This window comes from Cervus canadensis, chromosome 6 (assembly GCF_019320065.1).
Source record: "Cervus canadensis isolate Bull #8, Minnesota chromosome 6, ASM1932006v1, whole genome shotgun sequence".
Lineage (NCBI taxonomy): Eukaryota > Metazoa > Chordata > Mammalia > Artiodactyla > Cervidae > Cervus > Cervus canadensis.
The window spans coordinates 23,508,572-23,518,517 of NC_057391.1; the positions used below are offsets into that span (position 1 = coordinate 23,508,572).

The following is a 9,946-nucleotide window of genomic DNA, read 5'->3' on the forward strand; positions in this document are numbered from 1 at the left end:
GACCCTCGACAATCAATCAAGGCAGCTCCCAGAGTCAGCTCTTTCAAGCCGCTCCCCGCAGCTCCCCCTCTTTTATTTAATAAAATGGCACGCCTGATTCTTTTGGCGTAAATAATTACTGTGTAGGACAGCCTTGATGTCCCACAGCTCTTTGACAAATTTCTTTATGATACAAGGAGTAATGCACACAAAAAGCGCTAATACCAGAAGCATGGCCACGACCCCTGAAAAAAGATGCCAAAGTGAGGTTATCGAAGGAAAATTGGAAAACAAACTGTTAACAAACTCTTCAGCATTTTCTGCCAAATCCATACTAGCCCGAGGAGCATTTTCTATATCAAGAATTTCCTGATGAAGTTGTAATAGATCTAAGGAAATGTTTTCATTATGCCAAATACCATCTAAATGTGATTTCACTCTGTCCCAAGGAGTTTCAGTATCATTATAAATTTTTGGTGTAACACAAATCCAACGATAGTTAGCATGACATCTAATTTTTGTTCTTAGCTTTAACCCTTGCACTTCTTCTCCCAAAAATCTTACTGCATCATAAAGCGCATTTAGTCTATCCTCTAATTTTCTATCTATATCTTCTTGAATCCCTAAAGCCTTTGAAGTGTTTTTTGCCAAATCATCTACAATGCTAGCAGTATGCACAGATTGAGCTAAAGATACAGAAGCAGTAGTAGCAGAAGCAATTAAAGTTATAAGCGTTACTACTCCTAGAATTATTAATCCTATCCCCCTTCGTGGCCTAGCAAGGGCTGTACGCACCTTATTCCACAGCTCAAGCCCTGACTCTTCATACCAAGGCTCAGTAAGATTTACAGGCATCATGACGAAGGGCGGTTGTTTAACTATCAGAGCCCCAGAATTATTTTCCATACCTCTTATACAATTAGTCAGGGTACAATTAAAACAATGAACATGATATAGGCTAGCATTTTTAGAAAGAGTCACAGAGCCAACAAGGATCATAAAGGGATAGGGTACGCAGGCCCGAGGATATCTCCAAGTCTCATTCCACCAATACGCTCTCCAGGATAGTACTCCTTTGGTCTTTCCTCCAGTCTGTAAAAGGGACCCATCTGTTCCGAAAGCAGCCAACAGCTTCCATATCTCAGTCTGATACACCGTGGTGCCACCAAGATTCCAAATTCTAGCTGCAAGTTGTCTGCCGCCTTCCTTTCCGGGGTTCCTGTTGGAGTCTGGCGACCAGTCCCAAAGGGAATGTGTGTCATTAGTAATAGAATATACAGTAGCAATCTCATCTCTACAAAGTTTCCATGGCACAGCTATATATCGTCCTTTTACCCCCAGGCCACAAAATGGAATGTCTTTAGGTCCGGTTCCATTGACTCGTCGTGCATATCCTGTGGATTTCGTAATGCTAGGAATATCCACTATCCAATTACGGCGGTCATGGTCATAATCATAACCAAAGTATTCTGCATCTGTAACAGTAAGACATCCTGAAACATTATGATTTCGGAAAAAGCACATTGGTAATTGTGAAGAGGATCCCGTATAAGAAATACTGGCATTCTGTGGAAAAATATGCTTATCAGAAAACCCCCCCAAAAGTATTGTGTCATTCACATACACAGGAACAGAACTCATTTCCCATCCAACAGGCTGTAAAAGAGGGGGATCAGGAACATACGCCCAGAAGATACTGGCTTCCATGGAACTTATCTGGTTTAAAAGGAGTAATAATGAAATTAATATACTAGTAGGAGAGGCAGGGGAAGGGTTGGAAGCATTCTCACACGCCATCTGTAACAGCATGTATCTGCTGAGCTGTCGGCAGCGGGACCGTCTCCTGGATTGTGAGCTGTCTCATTCGCTCCTCCAGTGATCTCCTCTGCCGTGCGTACCAACCTTTCCGGGAGCCAGCGCGGCGCTTCGGCATTCTGTGGGAAAACACAAACATGACCTCTCCCCCATATTAGAACTGGATCCGGCCCATGCCATCTGCCTTCTAGCGGGTCTTTCCACCTGACTAATGGCCGTGCCTTTTTATTATCATAGTGCCAAAAACGTTGAGCTGCTGATTTTCCATTTTTATCAAGGCTCAGAAAATTTAAAACAAACAAAGCATGACTAAGAAGATTGTTAGGCGTAATAGCATACAAACTCCCCCTTTTTAATTTTTTCAGTTGGTGCTGAAGGGTTTGATGTGCCCGCTCAACAATTCCTTGGCCCTGTGGGTTATATGGGATTCCAGTCTTGTGTACGATGCGCAGCTGGGCACAAAAGGTTTGAAAATTGCGCACACATATCCAGGGCCATTGTCTGTTTTGATGCATTTAGGTAGGCCCATAGCAGAAAAACTCCGTAAGCAATGCTGCTGCAACAAACTTCTGGCACAAGGTGGGGCTATTGGCCATACCCTGTGGCAAAACTTTCCAATGATACCTGCGCATTGGTTGGGAAAAATTAACAGATGGAACACTAAAAGCAAATCGAGGGCAGTCTTGAGGTGCTAGAGGAATAGTATAAAAGCAGTCTTTTAAATCTAGAATTATTATGTGGGCATCCCTCGGAATAGCCATGGGAGAAGGCAATCCTGGTTGTAATGCTCCCATGACTTCCATAGTTTCATTAACCTTTCACAGATCCTGCAAAAGCCTCCATTTCCCAGATTTTTTCTTAATAACAAAAATGGGCGAATTCCAAGGTGAATTAGACTGTTCAATATGTCCCAATTCTAACTGTTCCTGCACCAGTTGTTGGGCAGCGTCAATTTTCTCTTTGGAAAGGGGCCACTGATCAACCCACACAGGCTCCTCAGACTTCCAAGTAATAGGATCTGCGTGAATTACAGGAGGATCAGAGGTCCCTTCTAAAAATACCCAAGTCCACTTCTTTTTGGTAACCTTTTTGTCTGAACAGGCGCAACAGTTCCCTGATTATTTCTTCCAAGTCCCGAGGTGGGAAGAAGCCCTTGATCTAAAAGCTGATTGCTAACCTGATCACTGGGGCTGTATAAATATACTCCCATATGAGTCATAACATCTCGTCCCCACAAATTTACAGGGAGGTTTGGGAGGACATAAGGTCTAATGTCTCCTTCGTGACCCTCATGGTCAGTCCAATGTAACAGCTCTGTACTTTGTTCAGGGTTATTAGTTTGACCAATTCCTTGCAATGTTGATATAGCTATCTGTTTAGGCCATTCTCGGGGCCAGTGTCTCTCAGCAATAACAGAAACATCAGCTCCTGTGTCCAGAATGCCTGTAAACAACTTTCCATTTATTCTTAACGTGAACTCAGGACGATTATTAGTTATTGCCTGGACCCAGTAGGCGTCAGAGGATCCAAAGGCACCTTCCCCTCTCCTGGAAGCCAATGCTTTTCCTGTTTGCACTGCAGGGACCAATATCAATTGAGCTATACGCTGTCCACTAGCTATGGTGGTAATGCATTGTGGGGAATGGGCCATAATTTTGATTTCTCCTGTATAATCAGCATCAATTACTCCAGGAGCTATGAGCAGTCCTTTTATGGTGGAGCTACTACGTCCGAGCAAAAGTCCGACGGTTCCATCAGGCAAAGGGCCGTATACCCCAGTGGGCAGAGCCTGCATTCCCATTTCGGGAGTCAGTACTGTGTAGGAGGAGGAACAGAGGTCCAAGCCTGCGCTCCCTGAGGTGGCTCTGAACAAGTCTGTAACTCGCCTTCTACCATCTGATTTCCCTGCATTGCCCCATAACATTGTTTCGGGGCCAGGGGCTGGCCCCTCACCCAGTTTCCCGACTGCGAGGGAAGTGGGTTGCCCTGGACATCAATTTTAGATTTACAATCTTTTGCCCAATGTCTTCCTTTTTTACACCTAGGGCATAAATTAGGAGTTTTTATATTCCCTGAATTGGCTTGTTGGGGGCAAAAGGCAGCACGATGTCCAGGCTGGCCACAAACAAAACAGCCAGCATTTCCTCTACTAGGTAATCCTCGTTTATTTTTCATTTGCTGTTGATATAATACTTCTTTTATACTTTTACCTTGTAAAGCTGCAGCCAGGGTAATACCCTGCATATAGGAAGGTCCGATATCAGCACATATACGAATGTAATCTGATAGACCTCCCTTTTTTCTGTACGGTCTAAGTGCAGCCTGACAGGCAGAATTTGCATTTTCATAGGCTAATTGTTTAGTAAGCACTATTCCAGCCTGCTCATCAGCTATAATCTTACCTACTGCTTCAAGAAGACGAGCCACAAAATCTTGATATGGTTCATCAGGCCCCTGACGAATTTTTGAAAGATCCTCAGTCTTATTACTAGAGCAAGGGAGCTTTTTCCAAGCCTGCCGGGCAGCATTAGAAATTTGAGCATATGCTCCAGGCAAATAGTTCAATTGAGCATTCCCCTACCAACATTTCATATGTAGTATTGATCCCTTGTCGCTGGTTTAGTTCAGCTATATGGCCACATTGTTCTGTAAATTCTGATTTCCATAATAAATAGTCCCCTCCTGATAAGCAAGCTCTTGCAATTTGTTTCCAATCACTAGGTGGCAAATTTTGACCTCCTAGACTCTCTATCATGGTCTGGGTAAAAGGAGCCGTAGGTCCATATTGAGCACAGGCAATTTTTAATTCCTTTAGTTGTTTGAAAGGTAAAGCTTCATAATACCTTTGGTTTTCATGCTCGAATACCGGGAAAGTAGCGGAGAATCCCTGAACAGTTTCTCCAGCTCTTTGGGCCTGTTGCATAGCCTTTTGCAAGGGGGACAAACTGTGTGATTCACGAGTTATATTCAACAAATTTTCAGGTTTGGAAATAGGTGGAGGATCTAATCCAGTAATAGTTGAGGGTGCATAAGCAGGAGGCGCAGTAGAGATTGCACCAGCGCCTTCATCCCTACCTTCCCTTTTTATTTCTTCCTTTATTGTTATTAATAATTTCTGCATGAGTGCCTCCAGACCCTTTGTCGGAGGGGCAGCTGTTGCCTGCACATTCGAATTGTCAGTTACAAGTAATTCCCAATGATCATCCTTATGGTAAGCAGCTGCCTGTTCCTCTAAACTTTCCTCATCCTCTGGAGTCAGCGTTCCCTCATTTTCCTTCAAAGGTTTTGCAGATTCTAATTCAAAGTTTGTGGGTCCTTTCCCTTTAGGAGTAGCATAAACTTTAGGAGTAGCATAAATTGGTTCTTCGGGTGGGAGCATGTGTTTTAATTTACTCCCTTCCTCATGTTCAAAATCAAGGCAGTCTCTTATTAAAGACCATAATGAAAATGTTTCCACAGGAACCTTATTAGGTCCGTGGAGAGTATAATATGTTTGAATCTGTTTCCCTATCTTTTTCCATATCTCTAAACTCATAGCCCCTTCCTGTGGAAACCAGGGACATACTTCCTCAACAAAACTAAGAAAAGTCTGCAATTTCATTTTAGTAACCTGCATTCCCCGATCCTTTAACATTATCTGTAACATATGCACAAACAACTGACGACTATTATCTTGTCCCATGGTTTATACTCTCGACAATATTCCTTCCTGCCCCTCAATATACAAATACACACACTCTTACTTACCTTAATAGTTTCAACGGGCAGCGGCCGCAAGGAACTTTCGTCGAGCTCCACGCTGTTGGGCGCCACTTGCCGGGCCAGCCGGAAGATTTCAGCGAGCAACACGACGCGTTCCTTTAGGCTAAGAAATAAGGAGACAGAACAGATGGGGTCGAGAGGATCGCTGCAGTCAACGATGATTCTTTATTTCTCAGGGTTACATATATACTAAACCAAGAAGAGAGGCATCCCAAAGAAAATTCTTCCCCATGTACATCATCTTTAAGATAACAATCACCAGAGCTCTCTCCTGGCGCCAAAGGCATCCTACTTATCTTAAGGGCAGTCGTGCAAAGCCATCTATCTGCACCTTGTGTGCATTCAAGGCTCACTAATGGTCTGTTAGGAGTTAACTTGGATAGTAAATTTCAGAGGGGTGGCGGGACAGAGAGCTATGTCTGCGAACAGACCCTCGACAATCAATCAAGGCAGCTCCCAGAGTCAGCTCTTTCAAGCCGCTCCCCGCCTGTATGTTTGTTTGTTTATAATTAAATATTCATTATTTATTTTTGTCCATGCCAGGTGGCGTGTGGGGTCTATTTCCCCAACCAAGGATCAGACCTGTGTCCCCTACATTGCAAGGCAGATTCTTAACCACTGGAACACCATAAAAATCCACAAGAAGCCCTGATATTTTTAAGCTGTAGCAAAACAGGCAAAGCACTCCAACCAGCATCAGCCTTGACTGGCAATAGCTCTTCATTTTGGAAGGAAGGTAGGTCTTCTCAGCACATTTACCTACAAAGATAATGCTATCATCAGGGTACTCTTTGGAAGAGGGAGTACATAAAGCTATGTGTACATATGTGAGAGCATTATAAGGCCCTTTCCACCTTTTTGGACAGTAATACCACAGAAATGAGTAGTTGCTTCCACAAGACTCTTAGGCAACTAATAAGGACCTACTATATAGCACACTGGAGAAGGCAATGGCACCCCACTCCAGTACTCTTGCCTGGAAAACCCCATGGACGGAGGAGCCTGGTAGGCTGCAGTCCATGGGGTTGCTAGGAGTCAGACACGACTGAGCGACTTCACTTTCACTTTTCACTTTCATGCATTGGAGAAGGAAATGGCAACCCACTCCAGTGTTCTTGCCTGGAGAATCCCAGGGGCGGGGGAGCCTGGTGGGCTGCTGTCTGTGGGGTTGCACAGAGTCGGACACGACTGAAGTGACTTAGCAGCAGCAGCATATAGCACACGGAACTATACTCAATACCTTATAATAACTTTAAGGGAAAAGAATCTGAAAAGAAATATGGATAGATATATAGATATTTGTATAACTGAATCACTCTGCTGTGCACCTGAAACTAGCATGATATTATAAATCAACTATACTTCAATAAAAAAATAAATGAGTGATAAAGATGTAATGAACAACAACAACAGAAGACTCTCTTAGGTAAGCAAAACTTTTTATTGAAAGAGATAGCTTGTGCACAAGGGAGAAGATGAGGGGAAAAGTCTCAGTTCCTCGAGTATTAGGGGCAAGTTGTTGTTGTAACCAAAGGGAGGGTTTGTCTCGTGATCACCGATAATCTCCAGAAATCATGAAACTAGTTTGATTTGCAGCAGGTGGCTCCAAGATAGCTATCAGGAATAGGAGTGCTTCTGTGAGGGAATAAAAATACACGATAATTTTCTGTAAGAAAGCACCAGAACAGATGAGGTTAAAATTTATAGTTGAGTTTCTTGTCTCGTGGCAAGTATACTCATTAGTGTAACAGAGATAAAGGTAATCTTTTACTGCTGTGAGCCTGATTTTTGTCTCTGGAACTAAGGCTCCTAGAGCCTTTGTTTTTAGCTCCCAAGTCCTGTTTTTCCCAAGACCATTCACTAGTCCTTTTCCAAAATGGCTGTACTTTTGTCTTCCTGTTTCAAGAGCATGTGTATGTATCTGTTATGGAGGTGGAGTGTGAATGGATGGTGACTATGTGTGTCTCTCCTACAGATGTCTCTGCATCTATAAGAAACCCAAGAGTTAGGTAGGGGGAGAGATGCTCTTTGCTGGGAGCAAGGGAGAGGGGCTTTGCTGTCCTTGACTGACCTCACTGCTTTCTTGGTCCTGCGCACTCCAGGGTATGCCATGGGGATGCAGTGACCCCTGTGTTTGGCATGGCTGTTCCTAATTTTCCTTCTCAGGTCCCTTCCTAAGTCAATCCTGAATTGGACTTCTTGTCACCATGCCCCAGCTAACTCAGCTGTCCTTCCTGTCCTATGGTTCTTATTCCGTTCTTCCTTATTTCTAGCTCATTTGGAAATCCTGTTCATCTGCTGTCTTAGAGGCCCTCTCTGGCTCCTTTCTGGGGTTTCAGAGCTTTTGTAAACGATCAAGATTGTTCCTTTTCTTGACCCCAATATTCTCTCTATGCGGCATTCTCTGGCCCTGTTCTAGCTCTTGATACATTATGGTTGTCTACAAGCCTGGCATGCTGCAGCCCATGGGGTTGAAAAGAGTCGGGCAAGACTGAGCAACTGAACTGGACTGAAAGGTGGTTCCAGTCCTGGTTGGTAAGAATCTTGGGAAAGGAAAAGGAAATGATCTTTGGAAGGATGGCTGAAAGCAGAGGAGAAGGGCAATCTAAAGGCCCCTGGGATGGGAGGAAGCAAAAAAAATGCATGACCCACCCATGCATGAAATCTCCTGCCTCTGTTCATTGTTGTTAAATGCTGATAGCATCAGTGACCCAGAAACATATGGAGAGCCCCAGAGTCTAATGTACTACTCCTCAAGCTTTCTTACTATAGGCATACAAATCCTTCATACCAGAAATAGCTCTTTAACTTCCATATAATCGTGTTCCTTCCAAAGTCCTAGCAAGAATACTGGAGTTGAAAACATCAGAGAATCAATGGAATGTGGAATGTCTTCTGCTTAAAGGAAGCAGGGCACACAGATTGACCTTCTAAAGGCATGGCTGAAAAAATTTTTTTTGCCTTCATTTCAGCAAAATCTCTGTGTTGTTACAGTCCAGATTTTTACATAATTTATGTTCTCCGGACAGCAATAGATGTCAAATTAGCCAGACTTTCTTGAATTATAGTTATGGGTTTTTTAAAATGAATTTAATTTGAAAATATTTTGCTCTGTTAAGTCCATAGCAACTGGTATTATCAATACAGTTCTTAAAGCAATAGTTAGATTTGCAAATTAATTGTTGGTTTTACCTATCATGTTCTCACACTATAATGGGGTTACATATGTTAAATTAACATTTTTATATTGTATTAAGGATTATTTTATTATATAAAGTACTATACCTTATATTACAACTTTATTACTATATCTTTTTTGTTGTTGTTGTTACTATATCTTAAAGCAGTATCTAGATACACAGAGAATTATACAGAATTGGTATCAAGTTCACACATGTTGTCCTAACCTACATATATACAAATTTAAGAGTAATAACATTGTTGGCTATTGCAAACTGTGCCTTGGCTGCAATGTACAACTGTTAGGAATATTGTGTTAATTTTTGAGTACTTTCAGAACTATGCATTGAAACATGAAGGGAAAAAGGAAAATAGGTGCTTGGTACTATGATACATCATAGTATAAAAATGTATTTCAAGGGTTACCTTTGTGGCTCAGTGGTAGAGAATCTGCCTGCTGATGCGGGAGATGTAGGTTCAATCCCTGATCTGGGAAGATTCCACACGCTGTGGAGCAAATAAGTCCGTGCGCCACAAGTACTGAACCCATGCTCCACAGCCAGGGAGCCACAGCTACTGAGCCCATGTGCCCCACCTACTGAAGCCTGTGCGTCCTACAGCCCATGCTCTGCAACAAGAGAAGGCACCGCCATGAGAAGCCTGCACACTGCAACTAGAGAGTGGCCCCCACTCTCTGCAACTAGAGAACAGTCTGTGCAGCAAGGAAGACCCAACACAGCTAAAAATAAATAAATCAAATATTATTTAAAAATGTATTCCATTCATGCCCTCTGAGAGGAAGAAATTGACAAATTTGTCCTTTTTTTTTTTAACCTTTATGCTTCTGCCACCTAGTCCTCCCTTGTACTTGGAAGCAATGTCTGGCGGAGGCACAATCTACAAGCAATCTTGTCACTTAGACACAGTCACCTTTAAGGGTTTGGGCAAGAGATGTGGGAAGTGTTTTCCCCTGGCTTAGAGCCATGTCAGTCCTGGAAGCAGAAGTTCAGAATGATTTTAGGTTGCAGAGGATCCCAAGTGACAGAGGCACCTCTGTATTCTATACTTATTTATTTGTTTACATTAGTTACATATGGGATTTTCTTAAATGTGAGACCCAGGAAAGGGACTCCTCTTTCTTGGGCCAATGGGTAGTTCTGGCTATTACCTTCGGCTCTTAGGTAAAGTCAGGTATATAGTCATAGCAGAT

The 9,946-nt window shown here is 42.8% G+C and overlaps 1 long non-coding RNA gene across 1 annotated transcript; it reads right to left on the reverse strand.

The window, feature by feature from the left end:
• Positions 1-427: 427 nt before the first annotated feature.
• Positions 428-5,716, reverse strand: LOC122443303. The gene is made up of 2 exons (XR_006269973.1): positions 5,542-5,716; positions 428-1,913 (listed from the first exon to the last, which is right to left on the reverse strand). It is a non-coding gene; the product is annotated as an uncharacterized LOC122443303 (long non-coding RNA).
• Between the last annotated feature and the right edge of the window lie 4,230 nt (positions 5,717-9,946).